General features: G+C 38.7%; 1 protein-coding gene and 1 pseudogene across 3 annotated transcripts in view; one reads left to right on the top strand and one right to left on the bottom strand.

Moving 5' to 3' along the window:
- The window catches only part of GABRB3 (gamma-aminobutyric acid type A receptor subunit beta3), a 266967-nt gene that overhangs the window by 223458 nt on the left and 23309 nt on the right, over window positions 1-20200 (bottom strand). The gene's annotated exons all lie outside the window — the stretch shown is intronic.
- LOC103116555 (SAP domain-containing ribonucleoprotein-like) lies at window positions 499-1365 on the top strand (annotated as a pseudogene).

Raw genomic sequence — 20200 nt, 5'->3', positions numbered from 1 at the left:
AGTGCAGCGGGTTAAGAGCACGTGGTGCAAAGCGCAAGGATCAGTTTAAGGATCCCGGTTTGAGCCCCCTCCCCCCTGGCTCCCCACCTGCAGGGGAGTTGCTTCACAAGTGGTGAAACAGGTCTGCAGGTGTCTTTCTCTCCCCCTGTCAGTCTTCACCTGCTCTCTCTGTCCTATCCAACAACAATGATGACATCAATAACAATAATGACTACAACAATACAACAACAAGGGCAACAAAAGGGAATAAATAAATAAATATTTTTTAAAAAAGAAAGAAAGAGAAACACACAACACCAGAGCTTTCTGTGTTGCTACAGCACCTTCCATATGGTGCCAACATTCAACCTCATGTCACATACATAGCAAGGTATGAACCTTACCTGATGAAGTATCTTTCTGCTCCTAGACCATAGAATCATAAAACAGCCACTACAAACAGTAAAAATATTGATAGGGAAAGAAAAACAAGCTTGAAGAGATTACTCCTGAGTGGAGTGGAGGGGTAGCAAGATGGCGGCAGACATGGTGGAGCTCCAAAAGCTGAAGCTTGCTGAACTGAAACAAGAATGTCTTGCTCGTGGTCTGGAGACCAAGGGAATAAAACCAGATCTCATCAACAGGCTTCAGGCATAACCTGAAGAGCATGCTGTAGAGGAGGCAAATGAAGATGTACTGGGAGATGAAACAGAGGAAGAAGAGCCAAAGTCCATGGAACTGCCTGTCAAAAAGGAAGAGCCCTCTGAGAAAAGCTGTAGATATGACAGCAAAGAAGAAAGCAGTCACACTTACATCTGAAATGCCACAGACTGAGAGAATTCACAAGAGAGTTGAATGATTCGATGTACCTGTAAATTAAGAGAGTAGCTAGATTTGAGATTTCTTCAGTTTCATCAGAAGGCCTATCACCTCACACCTTGATAAACTAAAGGAAAGAGCTCAAAGATTTGGTCCAAATGTCTCTTCAATCTCCAGAAAGTCTGAAGATGATAAGAAAAGGAAAAAGAGAAAGGAGAGATATGAGATTGTCACAAGTTCTGCTGGCATAAGAATCACAAAAAGATACAGAGGCAAAGAAGAGGAAAAGAGGAGAGCACTTTGGGATTGCCTGATGAAAGACTCTTGATGCTTTCTGTTCTCTGGTGGTTTCCAGCTCTCTGATTCTTCTTGGTTTTATCTAAAAAATATATATGTATATATACACTTAAATGCACAGTCATGTACCTAGGTCCCGCCTTATGAAGAGGAGGCATGTACCTCAGGCACATCCACAAACTCCAGCAGCAGTATGACTTATTGCTGTTTCAACTTGTTGTGTTGCTTTTTATTATTACTTGCTTGTTGATAAAATAATAATAATAGGGAGTCGGGTGGTAGCACAGCAGGTTAAACACATGTGGATCCCAGTTCGAGCCCCCAGCTCCCCACCTGCAGGGGAGTCACTTCACAGGTGGTGAAGCAAGTCTTCAGATGTCTCTCTCTCCCCCTCTGTCTTCCCCCTCCTCTCTCCATTTCTCTCTGTCCTATCTAACAACAACGACATCAATAACAACAACAATAACTACAACAACAATTTTTTAAAAGGGCAACAAAAGGGAAAACAAATAAATAAATATTAAAAATTAAAACAAAATAATAATAATAAATTTAAAAAGAGAGAGATTACTCTTGGTCACTCTATATATAAGTTAAACCTTCACGCCATGACAACTCCCACACTCTTTGCTCCCATCTCTCCTTGCGCTCCTTCCTAGACAATGCAATGTGCAAGTATGCAGGTGCAAGCCAAGAGAGAGGCTGAGGTGCACTCACAGAGACCCCAGAGTTCTCTCCACCCACAGTACAGAGTCCCTAAATTTTCATATCCTGAGGGTCCACCCACGAAAGATTAGACCTTGGCCCCAGCTGATGGGGCAGCCTTAAGTGACCAAAGAGTCATTGTTAAAATATGCCAGTCTCTTGCCCTTATTCAGCTTTTGTAGTCCTTGCTTTGATAAGGGTAGCTTTGGAATGAGTAAGGGAAGTGTAATAAATAGGGAATAGGTGAGGAGGGTATCTAAGTCTAAGTAGAAACTTTATACTGACTCACTGCAGACTATTGTGTACTTTTGCTTTCAGGTATATATTTTGCCCTAACTTATGGATACATGTGAACATATGCTCTATCTTACAGGACCTGGTCTATATCTAGGTTTTGGAACTTTGTTAGGAAGTGCGCCACCTGGAATGGAATTAGAGAATCCTATGAAAGGAAAGGTCTCACTTGAGTAATGAGGCTGAAGGGTTGACATTCCACACCTGACTTCTCTGGACACAGTCTGGAGTGAAGCATGCCGAGGTGGTACTCGTTGCGTTGATTAGATTGGGATTGGCGGATGCAATATCATTTGGTATGAATTGAGAGAAGCATGCAGGAAAGTGAGCACCACCCTAGAGGTTCTAGGACTGGGGGAGATAATAGGCTCTATAGAAGAAATGGGAAATTCCTGCTGTCTTAGGGTTTAAAAAGACAATAGTTAGTTATCGCTGTAATCACATTATTTGGCCATTGAGTTAACTTTTAAAAATCCCTTTGTTAGGATTTGCTGTATCATACACAACATCACCATAATTTATGTCCTTTGACATTATTTGTATATAACTGTGCTACCAGTTGCTTCTGTTCTCCCTGATCTAAGCTTTTAAGAGAGTCAACATATCAAAGATTCAGCCCATGGTCTGTGCATTAAAAAGTTTGAGACATTCAATCAATTTCCCCTCTCATATTAACGAAACAATGATTTATATGACTACAAATTAATAGGAGTGTACATAAACACCATTCCCACCACCAACAGACTGTATCCCATCCTATCCTCCCCCCTCTCCATCCCCACTCCCTCCACTCCCCTGCCGCAAGCCGAACATCCACCCTCACCCTCAACCCAGGGTTTTAGACCTTGGGCTGAAGTGGTATCTACATAGTGGAGCACCCCTGCCCCAACCACTGATCATTTCTATTCTCATGACTGCAGATCATGTATGATCATGTATGAGTGTGTGTTGCTCAACTGTGCATCCCTAATCCTAATAAGCATGGTTATCCTGGGAAATGATTAAATATGTACAGATGATTATGTCACCCTGACTGTGTTCTTATGTATTAAACCTGAATCTGTTATCTCTTCTTTGGGGTTAACATCAGACTTCCCAACTCAGGTCAGTACGCCTCTTCTTTTCTTAAAAAAAAAAAAAAAAAGATTAACCTTAGATCTTAATAAGATTCAAACTATCAAATGACACAGTGAGACAGAGTTGCTTTTCATACCTGACAGTGATAGATAGAATAGAGGAGCAAAACAAACCAAAGATGCACGAAGTGAGTGTATGCAATATTCTTTCTTCCTGTGCTTCTAGTAGATTGTTTTTGGGTTTTTTTTTTCTTTTTAATTTTAAAGAAAAAGCAAGAAGCAGCATCGCTTCACCATTCGCCTGTGGTGCCAGGCATGCTACTCTCATGTGGTGCTGGGGCTTAAACTCACGTAACTGTCAAAGACAGAAACTCAAAGTGGAGCTCCACACGTGACAAAGGGGAGCCAGGTGGTCAGCTCCTCAGCACCCTCTACTATGTTTTACTGGGGTATCCTCAGGATCCGAGTGCCACAAATAGAGCATTTTTTGCTATTCAGGGGTGACCCTGCATAGGAGCACTGGCTCATCCTTGGGCATATTGGACTGAAGATATAACCAAAGGGCAGCAACTTAATGTTAAAATGGCTGTTTCAGATCATACTGATCTCTTCCCTTTCTTCCTTTTTGGCCTTTCGCTGTATGACTTGAACCTCATTTTGATTCTATTTGGACGTTTTTCTCGCCATTCGGAACCTGCCATTTCTGGTGTATTTTCTTTGGCAAGACTGGGGGGAATCAGCATCCTCATTTTTCCAGCCTTCTGCAGACACTGTGGGGTTATGAAGGCCACTGGATTCATCATTCATCTGACTTATCTTTCTTTCCAATGGTCAGTAGCTGATCTGTTATGGCACCCACTCCCAGGTTCATGTATCATGTTTGGAATATGTGCATATATGCTTTACTGAATAAAAACACCTGTTTTTTTAAATAACCTCTTGCTACTTCCATTTGATTTTTTTGCGTATTCTTTTATATATATTCTTTTATAATTTATTTATTTATAATATGGAAACATTGACAAGACCATAGGATAAGAGGGGTACAATTCCCACCACCAGAGCTCTATATCCCATCCCCTCCCCTGATAGCTTTCCTATTCTTTAACCCTCTGGGAGTATGGACCCAGGGTCATTATGGGGTGCAGAAGGTGGAAGGTTATTTGATATTTTTTATCCATGCAGTTACCAAGGATCTCTCTTCCTCTCTATCTCCCCCTTCCTCTCAATTTCTGGCTGACTCTATCAAATAAATTAAGATAATTTAAACAAGAGTTAAATAAAATAGACCATATAACTGATGAATATCCTTCTTGGTCAAGAGCAGTACATATGTGTAAGTATGGACATATAAGGAGATATGTTTATTTATTTACTTTTGATAGGACAGAGGGAAATTGAGAGGGAATAGATATAAGGAGAGAGAAAAAGAGACCAAGAGAGAGAGCTGAAGCACTATTTCATCATTCGTGAAGCTTCCCTCCTGCAGGTGAGAAGCAGGGGCTTGAACCCAGGTCCTTGCATAGTGACTGTGATGTGTACACTCAACCCACCACAGGTCCCATAGGGCTATGTATGTGTGTAAATAACCTTTTCATAATTGCCACCAGGGTTATCTCCGGGGGTCTATGCCTACACAACAGAACCACTGCTTATGGAAGCCTTTTTTTATGTGGACATACACTTCTTGTTCTTCATATTAACCTAGCTGTCTGAAAATACCTGGACCTTTTAAACAGTCTTTTCTCAGAAATATAGCAGTTTCTTGCTGTTTCAAATGATGATCACCTTTGTAACAAGTATGTAAATGTTTCTTGAGGAAATAGGATGCAGTTTCTGAGAGGTATGAGATTTTGAAAATGAGCTGTATCATAGCAGATCGATCCTAATCTACTGTACCCTCAAGATTTCCTACAAGCTCTGTTATAGAAGCATGTTCTCCTATAGCATTATCAATGCTGAATTAATAATGACTTGTCTTTATTTTTTCCTCCTCATACTGACTCCTCCATCCCCACTGCTGATTTCTTTTTTTTATTGTTATTATCTTTGTTTATTTATTGGAGAGAGATAGCCAGAAATCAAAAGAGAAGGGGTGATAGAGAAGCAGCCCTGCTTCACTCCTCAGAAAGCTTTCCTTCTGTATATTGGGATCGGGAGCTTGAACCCAGGCCCTTGCGCATTGTAATATGTGTGCTCAACCAGGTGTGCCACCCCCACTCCACTACGGATTTCCACATTTCTTCTACAGCTTGTCTTCTGGCTCTCTTAGCAGGATTAGCTTTCTAATGCTCCCAAAATAATAAGTTTTTCTGTTCTTTAACTATAATGACCATATGCCATTTGCCTGTTGCCTTTATTTCTCCCAATGTTTAGTTTCAATTCAGTTTTTCTTCACATTGTGGCTGGCATGGCATGTTGCTTAAAAAAAAAAAAAAAGTATTCCCTATCATAGGATTATACTAAAGATGCAGTTCCAAAATTCTATATTTTCTCCCAAAATTTTCTTTCTAAAATGTCAAAGTCTCTTGCTTCATTACAAATATATTTTATGTGTCATGAGGTGGAAAACTGAGTGTCTAATACTCTCACCCTAAACTTTAAACAGATTATAGCTTTGTCCCTGGATCTAAAATATCACTTTAGTTAACTGTATAAATCATACATCCATGTGTCCACTACAGAACTTTGTCTTCTTTCCACTGATTTACTATATCCTTGCTGTGACTTACCTGTTCTCATAAAACATAAAAAAATTAAAAATGAATGAAACCACAATTTATGGTGAGGCAAGTTTTCACAATTAGCCTTTTTCCTCTCAAGCTGTTTTTGTTGTTCTCACCCATTCATTATGGTATATGAATTTTACCAATTTATCAAATTCTTGCCAAAGTCAGGATTACAATTGGGATTTTTATTTGAATTGAATATTAACCAGGAAATCACTAAGATTTTTAGAGTTGTAGACTTTTCCAATCCGTCTTTATATTGCCAATAGCAGTATAAAGATTTCCGGTTGGAACTGAATCCTGGTTCCATACAAAAGATATGTGGTTTAGAGAAGTTTAAACTAAATTTCCGTTTATGGCAAATAAATGCTTATATGTACTTAAATATAATATTTTATCTATTAAAACTGCAGGTATTCATGTGGCTAAGTGGTGGCACACCTGGTTAAACACATATTACAATGAGCAAGGATCCAGGTTCAAGTCCCTGGTCCCCACCTAACCTAACTTGTAAAGCTTCACAAGTGGTGAAGCAAGGCTGCAGGTGTATCTGTCTCTTTCCCGCTATCTCCCCTCCCCTCTCAATGTCTGTCTCTATCCAATAATAAATAAATAAATAAATAAACTGTAGGTACTCAATTACTACTATGAGATATTATACATGCCTTTCAATTTGGAATGATGCCAGTTCATAGAATGTGTTCCCAAAAGAATTCATTAGCTCAATGGACATTCGATAGAGCAATGAAAATCTAAACTTGTGGGGAAAGTGTATACTGGTTTTTCTGTTTGTTTCATTAATGAGCAAAATGTGATATGCCAGACTTAATCAGAAAATGCCATTTTCTGGCATCATCATAATTCTCTACCAATTCATTTCTCCTTAAGAACATTTATCTCATACCATTTTTACTTCTACGATCTCAACAACTGACTTAAAGTTGTGATTGAACTGATCACCAGAGATGAGTAAACACACATGCAAATATCAACAGCAGTCGGTGTATGTTCAGTACTCATGTCTATAAAAAGTAGACTTCATGGAGTCAGGCAGTAGCGCAGCAGGTTAAGCACTCGTAGTGTAAAGCACAAGGACCAGCGTGAGGATTCTGGTTGGAGCCCCCGGCCCCCCACCTGCAGGGGAGTCGCTTCACAGGTAGTGAAGCAGGTCTGCAGGTGTCTATCTTTCTCTCTCCCTCTCTGTCTTCCCCTTCTCTCTCCATTTCTCTCTGTCCTATCCAACAAAGACATCAATAACAACAACAATAATAACTACAACAACAATAAAACAACAAGAGCAACAAAAAGGGAAAAATTAATTTAAAAAATTATTTTAAAATGTAGACTTCAAGTTTCTTTGAAATAAATTCTTTTTTCCATTCTTAACACTAGATAGGAATGAGAGTATGTTAATAGAATGGAAAAGTAGAGGAACAGAGAATGGGGTCAGTTGCCAGAATGGGGTCACAGATGTGGGTTGCATACTATTTCTTTAACTATCTGTCTATCTACCTATATATATTTTTTGCCCATTTTTTCTATATTTCTGCCTTCTTTTCCTAAGGCACACCTACACCTATTAATACTTTTGATCTCCATGTTCTTTTTTTATTTAAGAAAGGATTAATTAACAAAACCATAGGGTAGGAGGGGTACAACTCCACACAATTCCCACCACCCAATCTCCATATCCCACCCCCTCCCCTGATAGGTTTCCCATTCTCCATCCCTCTGGGAGCATGGACCCAGGGTCATTGTGGGTTGCAATTGTATGTCTCAAAGTTTTTCAAAACACAAACTGAATCTTTTTAATATATAGATCTCCATGTTCTTATCCGTGCTGTTTAGTACTGATTAGGATTTGATACTAAGAATAAACATGAAAATGTTCAGATATTTCATTTAGAAAATTAGACAACCTTGGGGGTGGGGAAGATAACATAACAGTTATGCAAAAAGACTTTCCTGCCTGAGACTCCATGGTCTCAAATTCAATCCCCCACACTGCCATAAGCAAATGTGCTCTTGTAAAAATAAAAAAGAAGAAAATTCAACAATGTATATGGACACTTAACTGCTTTTGTAATTCCCACTTTTTCTGTGTGTGTGTGTGTGTGTGTGTGTGTGTGTGTGTGTGTGTGTGTGTGTGTGTGATTTAAAATGTGTTTCCTTATGGAAATAAATATAATCATCAACTCTGGTGGGAACTATTCTCAAAAGAACTCTTCAACAAGAACATTAAAACTTAAATACCCAATATCAAACTCATGATGTTGCATCTTGTATTTTCAATCCTCAAATTAGAGTCTCCAGAAAACTTCTACTGCTGTATGTATATATCACTTTTATTTTTGAAATAATTATAAATTATATAGAATGCTAAACAAAAGTATACATAGAGCTTCTACATACTCTTCAACCTTTCCTCAAGGGCCTATCTAGAATAACTACAGGATGGTATCAAAATTAAGAGTAGGTAACAATCCATGTGGCGGTGGTAGGGACGGAAGTTCTATACAATGCTGTCACATCTGTATACGTGGATAAACACCATCAAGATAAAGACATCTTCCATTAAAAGCTTCCCTCCTGCTGCTATCCTTTTGGTGTTTTTTGTTTGTCTGGTATTGTTTTTAATTTTTTACTTGTTATTAATAGTTTTCTATCAGATTATATGGTTACAATTTATGGCTCCATACCATGCCCACCACAAAAGTTCTGTGACCCCACCCTGCTATCATTATGTAAACAAAGCCAAACATGAGCTCACCTCTAACCCCTCTAACCTCCACCTCTACCCACTCAACTGTTCATTTTCTCTATACCTCTTAATGCTTTATAATTGGTAAGTTAAATATACAATATAAATCCCTTCAGGATTTTCAAAAGCATAATTCCATGAGATCCATTCACATGTATTCCTTTTTATTGCTGAAGAGTATTACATGGTCTGGATGTTTAGCCTTTCATCCACCAAGTGCATTTGTTTTATTTCCCTTCTTTGTGTTATTAAAAATAAAGATGCTAAGAATGTTCATTTACCAATTTTTGTGTGACCACAGGCACTACTTAGCATTATCCCCTAGAGGTATGAAAACCTGTGGTCACACAAAAATAGTGCATGGTAACTTCATATTTAATTTTATCAGAAATGATTTTCCAAAGTGATGCTATGCCATTTTTTATAGTCCCGTCAGCAATGTTTACATGATTTAGTTTCTGTCCATCCTAGCCCGGGATGGATATTATCTTTTTGTTTTACAATAGCTATTTTGGTAGGTACTTAGACATTCCATGTCTCTTCATGTGCTTATTTTGCCATCTGTAAATACTCCAGTAAAATGTCTGCTTACATCTCTTGTCTATTTACTACTTTAATTGTTCACTTGATTATTACAGAAGTTTGAGAATTCTTCATAAAATCTAGATGCAAGCCCTTTGTCAAGTATGGAATTTGTAGATATTTTCTCTGAACATATAACTTGTCTTTTTAAAAATATTTATTTATTCCCTTTTGTTGCCCTTGTTTTATTATTGTAGTTATTATTGTTGTTGTTGTTGGATAGGACAGAGAGAAATGGAGAGAGGAGAGAAGACAGAGAGGGAGAGAAAGATAGACACCTGCAGACCTGCTTCACTGCTTGTGAAGCAACTCCCCAGCAAGTGGGGAGCCAGGGGCTTAAACAGGCATCCTTATACCAGTCTTTGTGCTTTGCACCACGTATGCTTAACCTGCTGGGCTACTGCCCAACTCCCATAACTTGTCTTTTTTATCTTTACAGTTTTTTTTTTTCCCAGTGGAAATTCCTTACTTTTTTTATGTAGCCTCATCTATCAAATTTCCCCTTCTATAGCATGTGTTTGGTGTCAAACTTAAGAACTTTGCCATAGTCTCAAATATCTAGGAGTAATTTGTGTTTTCTCCCGGGGTTTTACATTTTAAATTTAATTCATATTTGTTTAATAATTGTTTAAGTCGTAGGCTTGGGACAAGGTTTATTTGTTCCATCACTCTTGCTGAAAAGGCTTTTTGCCAAAGAATTATATCTTTTGTCTAGATGTTCAATGTGATATCCATTGCACCACAGAGCCACCTAGAATTATATCTTTTGTTTAAAAAAAAATCAGTTTGGCATATTTATGCAAGTCTTTTTCATGGACTCACTATTCTTCTCCACTGATGTATATGTCAATTCCAACAGTGCACTATCTTAATTATCGTAATTATATACTAAGCATAAATTCTGTATTCTCCCTATTTTTCTCTTTGAAGAGACATTTTTTAATATTTATTTATTATTTATTCCCTTTTGTTGCCCTTGTTGTTTTTTTGTTGTACTTATGATTGATGTAGTTGTTGTTGGATAGGACAGAGAGAAATGGAGAGAGGAGGGGAAGAAAGAGACGTGGAGAGAAAGAGACCTGCTTCACCGCCTGTGAAGTGACTCTCCTGCAGGTGGGGAGCTGGGGGTTTGAACTGGGATCCTTATGCCGGTCCTTTGTGCTTCTCACCATCTGCACTTAACCCACTGCACTACCGCCCGACTCCCTGAAGAGATATTTTAACTTACTTTGGATCTGCTCCTTCCTATCAATAGATATGGTTTAGAATGTTTGTTTGTATCTACAGTGTCTGCAGAAATTCTGATGGTTCTTTAGTCATTTCAAGAACATGAGCTGATGAATTACTAAAGCAAGTCTTCCATTTCATGAAAAACTTTATTTCTCCATCTATTTGAGTCTCCTACCTTTCTTTATGAGCATTTTTGTAAATTTTATTAAAGTGATTCTTTAACTGTTTTGATAAGTTTATACCTAAAATTTTGTTTTATGCAATAACTGTGAATGTCACTGTTATATATTAATATTAGTTTCCATATGTTTGCTGTTATTTTATAGACATGTGATTGACTTTTATAGTCATTTCAGATCCTGTAAACTTGCTGAATTTCTTTATCAGTTTTAGAACTTTTCATGTAGATGTTTTTGAGATTTCCTACAGAGCTAATCATATAATCTGATAAGAGGGGCATTTTATATCTTCCTTTCCAATATCTGTGTTTATCATTTTTTTGCTTTACCCAAGTGGCTAGAAGTAACAGAAGGAGGCAGACATCTTTGAATTCAGTCACTCACTATTAAGTATGATGATAGCTGCAGGCTTTCTGTAGATTTCTTTATAAGCTAAAAAAATTCTCTACCCTCAGCTTCCTGAAAATTTTTGTCATGAATGAGAATTGTATTTTTAAATGTCTTTTTCATTCTTTAGTCTATTGATAAAGCAGATACTGATTTTTTTTATTCCTAAACCAGCATTGCATGCAGTAAATGAATCATACTTGGTTGTGTTGCAGAATTCTTTTTATAGATTGATGGATTTGATTTGTATGTATTATGTCAGAATTTTTGTACCAATGTTTTTAAAAATATTTTTAATATTTATTTATTGATTTACTCCAGTTTATTGCCCTTGTTGTTTTATTGCTGTGGTTATTATTGTTGTTATTGATGTCATTGTTGTTGAATAGGACAGAGAGAAATGGAGAGAGATGGGGAAGACAGAGGGGGAGAGAAAGACAGACACCTGCAGACCTGCTTCACCGCTTGTGAAGGGATGCCCCTACAGGTGGGGAGCTGGGAGCACTTAACCTGCTGCACTACCCCCCGACTCCAGTACCAATGTTTTTGAGTGATTTCATTTCTTCATTTCCTTTTTCTGTCTCTCTTCTTGCATGAGAACAACATGTATCTTTTCTTAAATATATTTTATTAGTTTTATTTTAATGAGAGTGAGAGATACAAAGAGGAAAGTACAGAGAGAGAAGCACTGCTCAGCTCTGGCTTCTAGTGATATCAGAGACTGACCCTGGGACCTAAGAGTCTCAGGTTTGAAAGTCTTTTTGCAATAACCATTATACTGTCTCCCCTGTCCTATGTATCTTTTTAATTCCTTTTAGATAGCATCTTTGACTTGTGTATTATTTAAAAGTTTATAGTTTAATACAAGTACCTGGAGATTTTCATGTTGTATACATTTTTTTGTTTGATTGCATTGTGGTTAAAAAACAGAAAGCTGCATAGTGTGAATTATTTTAAATATGTTCATTTTTGTCTTATGACTCAGGTCATGATTTTTCTTGTCCTCTCCTTTCAATCTTCACAATCTTCCTGTTTTCCTTGGGATATGTCCAGCAGGGGGTGGGGGTGGGTGTTAAAAGAGAGAAAAATATAAAGAATGTTCCTACTCTGTCTTGGTTAGAATTAGAAAGATATGTTTAGAGAGTTTATTTTTTTTATTTTTATTTATTTAGTTAGTTCCTTTTGTTGCCCTTGTTTTATTGTAATTTTTGTTGTTGTCATTTATGTCATCATTGTTGGATAGGACAGAGAGAAATGGAGAGAGGAGGGGAAGAGAGAGGGAGAGAAAGACAGACACCTGCAGACCTGCTTCACCACCTGTGAAGCGACGCCAGTACAGGTGGGGAGCCAGGGGCTCGAACTGGGATCCTTATGCCGATCCTTGCACTTCGCGCCAGGTGCACTGTGCTACCGCCCGACACCCATGTTTAGAGATTTTTAAAAGAAACTCTTTCATTTAATCCCCCCTTTCTGTCTTTATGACTATTGACTGGATTCTTGTTTAGAGCACCTCCACCAGCAGGAAGGCAGTGGAATAAAAACAACTAGAACTCAAAATCAGTCTATTTTGCTACTCATTAACAACTCTGGAAGAGGTTCAGTGAAGGAAGAAGTTGAAATGGCTTGCTAAAATGAGGTTTTCAATAATCTGTGGGTGTTAATTATCCATTCAACCCAAGCCCTCAATTAGCAGTAGTGGAGCACTAAGGCTTAGACCCCATTCACTACCTAGATACTGCCACTCTGCCAATGCTTTTTTAGTGGGACGTGCTCAAAGAACTATATTCTATTCCAGACTGGGAAGCTATACGGCAACATGGGAATATCCACGTGTCTGTAAAAAAATATAAATTAGCTTTTAAAGTTACATACCAGGCAAAGAGACCAGCTGGTATAGGACCTACCTATTTTTGTAACATGCTCAATTAAGTAAGTGTCAAGTTGAACATACAGAAACAAGTACATCAATATGAGCTAAACATGCTATTTTTTGTTAGGTTATATAAGATATTGCTCATAAGAAAGCTAACACAAGAAACTGTTGTATGCCAAAATGTCTTTATTAAGATGAATAAATGAAATTTCATGAAATGTTTAACTCACAAATAGTGAGAAACTTCTTTTGATAGTGTTCTAGTATTAACTTATCCTGTGAGGTGGGCTAGAACAGTGTCACAAGCAATGTTTACATTAGGAAAATTCAGAAATATTGTGAACCTGGTTGATAATACATATTACAGTGCACAAGGGCCCATGTTCAAGCCCCTCGTCCTCATCTGTATGAGGGAAGCTTCATAAGCAGTGAAACAGTACTGCAGGTGCCCCTTTCTCTCTCTCTCCTCCTTTCCTCTCAATTTCTGTCTTTATCAAAAATAAGTATATAAGCATTAGATATATCATTTTCATAAGTTCTTCACATAGCAATGAAATAGCTGTTTTTCTGTCTAAAACAGTTTTAAATTGTAGTAAAAGTAAAATTGAAAGTAGTAAAAAAAAAAAATGCTCCAAGTCAGCAATTACCAGACAAGGCAAATAAAAATGAGATGCCACATTAGAAGGGACTCTGGGGGAGGAGGGGTTGGGGAGGGATGGAAAAGGTATTGGGGTCCAGGTGCACAATGGTGGAAAAGGACCAAAGTTTTGGGGAAGTGCGAGACTTATCTCTGGGAGATGAGAAATTGAACCCATGTGTCAACAACTGTACAGTAAATTATTATCCTCCCAAATAGAATAATTTGAAAAAATATGATTAATATCTAACAATAATGAAATTATTGTTGACACATAGGCACATTTCTTAACTCACCAGGAAAGTTCTTTGCAGGATATTCTCAGAGCCCACAACAAAGATCATTTTACATCACCATGCAACAGGACCCCAAGATTCTTTTTTTATTATTTAATTATAAAAAGGAAACACTAACAAAAACATAGGATAAGAGGGGTGCAATACCACACAATTCCTACCACCAGAACTCCATATCCCATCCCCTCCCTTGATAGCTTTCCTATTCTTTAACCCTCTGGGAGGACCCCAAAATTCTATGCGCCCTTTCCATCCCTCTCCTTCCCCAGAATTTTATGCTTTGTTGCAACATACCAAAGTTTCCTTTGTGCTTTGCCTCTCTGCCTGTATTTCTTACTGTCCACCTATTGGTAAAATCATTCTGTATGTGTCCTCTTTTTGGCTTGTCTCACTTAGCATGTCTTCAAGAAATTCTTGTCTTTTCATAGTCTTTCTAAATTATGGGACAGTCATGCTGAAGTTTATATAATACATTTTTGGATAAGTTCCCTGAGACCTAAGTGCTTGTATTTTTCATTTTACCAAATGTGGGGAACAAAGTTTTTGATAATGAAGTTATCCAGAATTCAAAGGAGTCCTTCCTTTCTTTAACAAAGTCCATTTTATAATCCATGTTAATTAAAAATTTAAAATATAGTAATAACCTTTTACATATACACTGGCAACAATCTCATTGTGGAAACTCAAACCAGGAATCCACCAGAATGTGTCAAGCACAATCACAGATTGAAGTCTACTTTGTTCCAAAGTCTATGCTTCCCAATTCCTGGAATGAGGCCCAGCAGCAATAACAGAGCAGTGATAAGATTCCCTTCATTAAAAAAGAAGAAGGAAGGAAGGAAGGAAGGAAGGAAGGAAGGAAGGAAGGAAGGAAGGAAGGAAGGAAGGAAGGAAGGAGGAAAGAAAGAAGAGCTCTCCAGACAGGTCATGAGATTAAAGTTTTGTAAACTACACATCCTCTCTCTACCTCCTGCTCCTAATTTAAAATTTGGTATCTGGTTCCACATTTTCATAAAATTCCAACCTTTTTAAGTATCTTGAAGAACATTTTTCAAACATCTTGTTGTTGATGTTGATCTAGTGCCCCCAAACATGAATTTCAATCTTGGCACTAATCTTACTAACAATTCTCCAGGATTCATACTGTCAAGTCTGTTCATTTTCTTGTTCATCACCATTTTGATTTTACGTTGTGAGGAATAAAAGCTAATGTCTTGCACCATACTCAGTGCAGTAGGAGGTCTTATCTCCATCCCTAATTCACTGAATATCCTATGAAACCTGAGCTCATGGGTATTTAGCACAGAGAGAGGGGACAATTAAATAAAACCACTTTACTGAGACAATAAATACATTTTTTGTCTTCATAAAACAAACAGGCCTATTATTATCTTTATTTGATAGAGAGAGTCAGAAATGGAGAGGAAGGGGAATAACAGTGAAGGAGAGACAGAGATATACCCACAGCACTGCTTTACAACTTACGAAGCTTTTCTCCTGCAGGTGGGCACTAGGGGTTTGAACCAGGTCCTCAGGCATTATAACATCTGCGCTTCACCAGATGCACCACCACGTGGCCCTGTGATTCATTCATTCATCCTTTTTCTTATCAGTGAATTATGGATTATAGTACAGTTGTTGACATATTAGTGCAATTTCTCACAGTCCTGTGTAGTTGTCTGCAAAACACTCTCACCTCCAACTGAAGTTCTTTTCCACCATTGATACACCAGGATCCCAATACCCTCCCCAGCTACATCCCTTCCCCCTGAGTTCTTTGACTTAATGCAATACACCAAGCCCAGTCCAGGTGATCACTTTGTATTTTCTCTTTCTTAAAAGTCACTCACAAGAAAGGAGTGACTCCATCAAAAAATGAAAAAAAAGGAATTGAACAGATTCATCACCAAAGAGATCCAAAGGGCCAACAGACATATGAAAAAGTGCTTAAAGTCACTGATTATCAGAAGCACCTCTGAATTCCCAGAGTTCCTGTCAACACATCACGGGCATCACCTCCTATTATACTTCCATTTTACCACAGATCCAACAGGCATTCCCAGAATAATTAGGGATTCCCATTCTAGAAATGACAGGAAGAATCATACACCATGCAAGTAGAACCAAAATGTAGGATCACAGATTTAAGATACATCATAGATCACAGCATTTAAGTCCCATCTTAGGGTCAAGGGGGAAAAAAAGAGTCTTCAATTTATAGCTACAATTGTGAGGAAAGACAGTAAATAATAAGATAATGAAAAAAGAGAAGGATGAAAATGAGTGATAAGTTTTAAAGGCACAAATCGTGAGGCCAATCCAACAGTGAGATGCAGGAGAATGACACTTGATCAGAATCACAGACAGACAGACAGAGAGACACACAGACACACGCACACGCACACGCACACGCGCACACGCACACACACACACCCCAACTGGTTAATGATGCCCAAGGGCCAGAGTTCAAACCCCTGATCCCCACCTGTAGGGGGAAAACTTTACAAGCAGTGAAACAGTGCTGCAGGTATGTCTCTTTCTCACTCCCTTTCTGTCCCCCATTCCCCTCTCAATTTCTGTCTCTATCCAAGATAAACAAATACTTTCAAACTACACATACAAACACTCATATAGCCTCCAGCAAATATATAGGCAAGAGCTAGAGGTTGAGACTAGTCCCAGAAATATATCGGGGGGAAAAGAATGTAAACATGCACTCAAATACTTAGAGGAAGAATAGTCAAAGGAAGATCTTGGTGAATCTCATATATAATTTATTATTGGATAGAGACAGAACGCAATTGAGAAGGGAAGGGAGATAGAGAAAGAGACAAAGAAACACCTGCAGCCCTGCTTCACCACTTGTGAAGCTTTCCCCCTGCAGGTGGGGACCAGAGGCTTGAACCTGGGTTTGTGTGTACTGTAAAGTGAGTGCTTAACCAGGTGCACCACCACCTGGACCCATGAGTCTCATTTATATGCAAATAGTTTCATTACTTTTTTCCATATGAAGACTTAAGGAGGGGCTGTGGAGGTGGATCAGCAGTAAGCATATTCTTTACATCCATGAGACGCTGGTGTTCAGTACCACATGAGAGCAAAAGCAAAAGAAGTGAAGCTTGGGGCCTGGCCATGGCACACCCAGTTGAGAATGTACAGGGGCCAGGCAGTGGTGCACTGGGTTAAGTGCACATATCACAAAAGTGTAAGGACTCACGCAAAGAACCCAGTTAAAGCCCCCAGCTCTGCACTTGCAGGGAGGTCGTTTCACAAGCGGTAAAGAGGGTCTGCAGGTGTCTATCTTTCTCTCTCCCTCTCTATCCCCCTCCCTCTCAATTTTTCTCTGTCCTATCCAAAAAATAAAATTAAAAAAATGGCCACTCCACATATGATGGGGCAATGCTTTGGCTTCTCTCTTATAAAAAAACAAATAAATAAGGGGCAGGGGTAGATAGCATAACAGTTATGCAAAAAGACTCTTAGGCCTGAGGCTCCAAAGTCCCAGGTTCAATCCCCCACACCACCACAAGCCAGGGCTAAGCAGTACTCTGGTTAAATAAGTAAATAAATATAAAACTTGGTCAGGGATATTCATGTTTCTCATTCCAAGAGACACATTAAGGGGTTCTGGGTTCTTTCCAGCTCCAGATCTGTTCCTTCAGTTTCCCCAGTTACTTGTGTTAGCTGCCACACATACTTAAACACCCAAGAATTCACAGTTTCACATAATTATTAACATGAATGATGGAATTCAACTAAAGCATTCAATTTAATTCTATTAAAATATCTTGGAAGTTTCTGGTAATGCAGGCTTAAAGATAAAAATGGTCACTGTGGTCTCACAGCCCCTTACAATAAATGTAGTTTTCCAAATATGTTAGGCCTGATTTCTGAGAAGACTCTAAATCTTCTGGTAGTAAAATTTATTGAAGGGGAGTTGAATTAATTATAATCCAATTGAAATAAAGGCCTAAACTTGTATCCTTCACTTGATAATGCAGACTAGATATAAAAGTAAGGCAAAGCAATGTTATTTTATTCTTATATATTGTTCTTATCTACTTACTTTTTTTAATTGCAGGCACTGCCAATCCACTGCTCCCAATTGGCCATGTTTTTCTTACTGTTTTTATTAGTAAGACAGAAAAATTGGGAGGTGGTGGCACACCTGGTTGAGCGCACATGTTATAGGCTCAAGGAGCCAGGTTTGAGCCCCTGGTCTCCACCTGCAAGGAGAAAGCTTTGCAAGTGGCGAAGCAGTGCTGCAGGTGTCTCTCTGTTTCTCTCCCTCTCTATCACCCCCTTCCCTCTCAATTTCTGACTGTCTCTATCCAGTAAATAAATAAAGATAATGCAAAAGAGAGAGAGAGAGAACTATAGACATGCTTCACTGCTAGTGAAGTGTTCCCCCCTGCAGGGAAGAGGCAGGAGCTTGAACCTGGGTCTTTGTACATATTAATGTATGGATTCAACCAGATATACCATCACCTGGACCCCTATATATTCATTTTTTTTAATATTTATTTATTCCTTTTGTTGTCCTTATTGTTTTATTGTTGTAGTTATTATTGTTGTTGTTATTGATGTCATCGTCGTTGAATAGGACAGAGAGAAATGGAGAGAGGAGGGGAAGACAGAGAGGGGAAGAGAAAGACAGACACCTGCTGACCTGCTTCACCACTTGTGAAGCGACTCCCCTGCAGGTGGGGAGCTGGGGGCTCAAACCGGGATCCTTTAAGCCGGTCCTTGCACTTTGTGCCATGTGCACTTAACACAGTACGCTACCGCCCAACTCCCATCTATACATTTTTAATGAGAGACACAGAGAGAGAAAGAGAGATAGGGACATCAGAGCACTGCTCACCTCTGACTTATGGTGGTACTGAACATGACTGAACATAGGGTCCCTAAGCCTAAGACATGAAAGTCTTTTACCTAACCATTATGCTGTCTCCCCAGCCCCATAAAGAAATTTTAATATATAATCAAATTATTTTTTTATGTTTTCTTAAGAGACTGGGATGGAATAATGGTAATATTACGATTTGTTTTGAACTTAATTCAATGTTGGCTTTAACTCCTGATGTGTTATATATATATCCACTGAAATACATTTATTCTGTAACATTATATTAGAACATTTTTTAGATATAGACAGAGAAAACAGAGACAGAGTAAAAGAGACCACATGCTGAAGCTTCCTTCAATGCGGTGGTCGAGCTCAAGCACACATGGCAAAGCAGCACACTAGCCAAGTACAGTATTTCTCTGGCTCTATTAGAAATTTTTTTTTTTTGCAGATTTACTTAATTATTGGATATAGACAGCCAGAAATCAAGAGGGGAGGGGGCAGTAGACAAAGAGAGAGACAGACACCTGCAACACTGCTTTACCACTTGCAAAGCTTTCCCCCTGCAGGTGGGGACCCGAGGCTCAGGCCTGTGTTCTTACGCATTGTGAGCCAGCCAGGTGCCACCACCATTCAGCCCCTACTTACTTATTTTTATAAGATGGGAAAAGGGCTGAGTGGTGGCACACCCAATTAAGCACATGTATCACCACGTGCAAGGACTTGCTTGGTTCAAGCCCCTGTTTCCCACCATGAGTAATGAAGTAGGTCTGCAGGTGTGTCTATCTTTCTCTCCCCCTTTCTATCTCCCCTCTCCTCTCAATTTCTCTCTGTTCTGTCAAATAAAATAGAAATAAAAAAGAAAGAAAGAAAGACAAATGGCCACTAGGAGAGGTGGATTATTACTTCTGGCACTGAGCCACAGCAATAATCCTGGTAGCAACTAAAAAAAAAAAAAAAGATGGGGTAAAAATTCAGAACGCTGTTCAGATCCAGTATACTCTGTCCCAGGATGGAATCTGGCAGGTTCTATCTACAGTTTTGTCTCACAAGTCCTTAGATATTGAACATCTTTAGACAGTTCAATGGAAGCTAAAAACCAAGAGAACTTTACTTGAAAGCCTGTCGGAATACTTTTAAACTCTTCATATTTGTATTTGATTAAGTAATCCTACTCAGTGAAGTATTTCCTCAAGGAGATGATCTATAATGTGTATAAAAAGTTTTTAAATATTTATTTATTCCCTTTTGTTGACCTTGTTTTTTTAATTGTTGTTGTTATTAATGTCATCGTTGTTGGATAGGACAGAGAGAAATGGAGAGAGGAGGGGAAGACACAGAGGGGAAGAGAGAAAGATAGACACCGCCAGACCTGCTTCACCGCTTGTGAAGCGACTCCACTGCAGGTGGGGAGCCGGGTATTCGAACCAGAATCTTTATGCCGGTCCTTGCACTTTGTGCCACCTACACTAAACCTACTGTGCTACCACCCAACCCCCTGTGTATA

The sequence above is a fragment of the Erinaceus europaeus genome, chromosome 20 (genome assembly GCF_950295315.1).
Source record: "Erinaceus europaeus chromosome 20, mEriEur2.1, whole genome shotgun sequence".
In the NCBI taxonomy this organism is placed as follows: domain Eukaryota; kingdom Metazoa; phylum Chordata; class Mammalia; order Eulipotyphla; family Erinaceidae; genus Erinaceus; species Erinaceus europaeus.
This window is presented reverse-complemented; position numbering and strand designations above follow the sequence as displayed.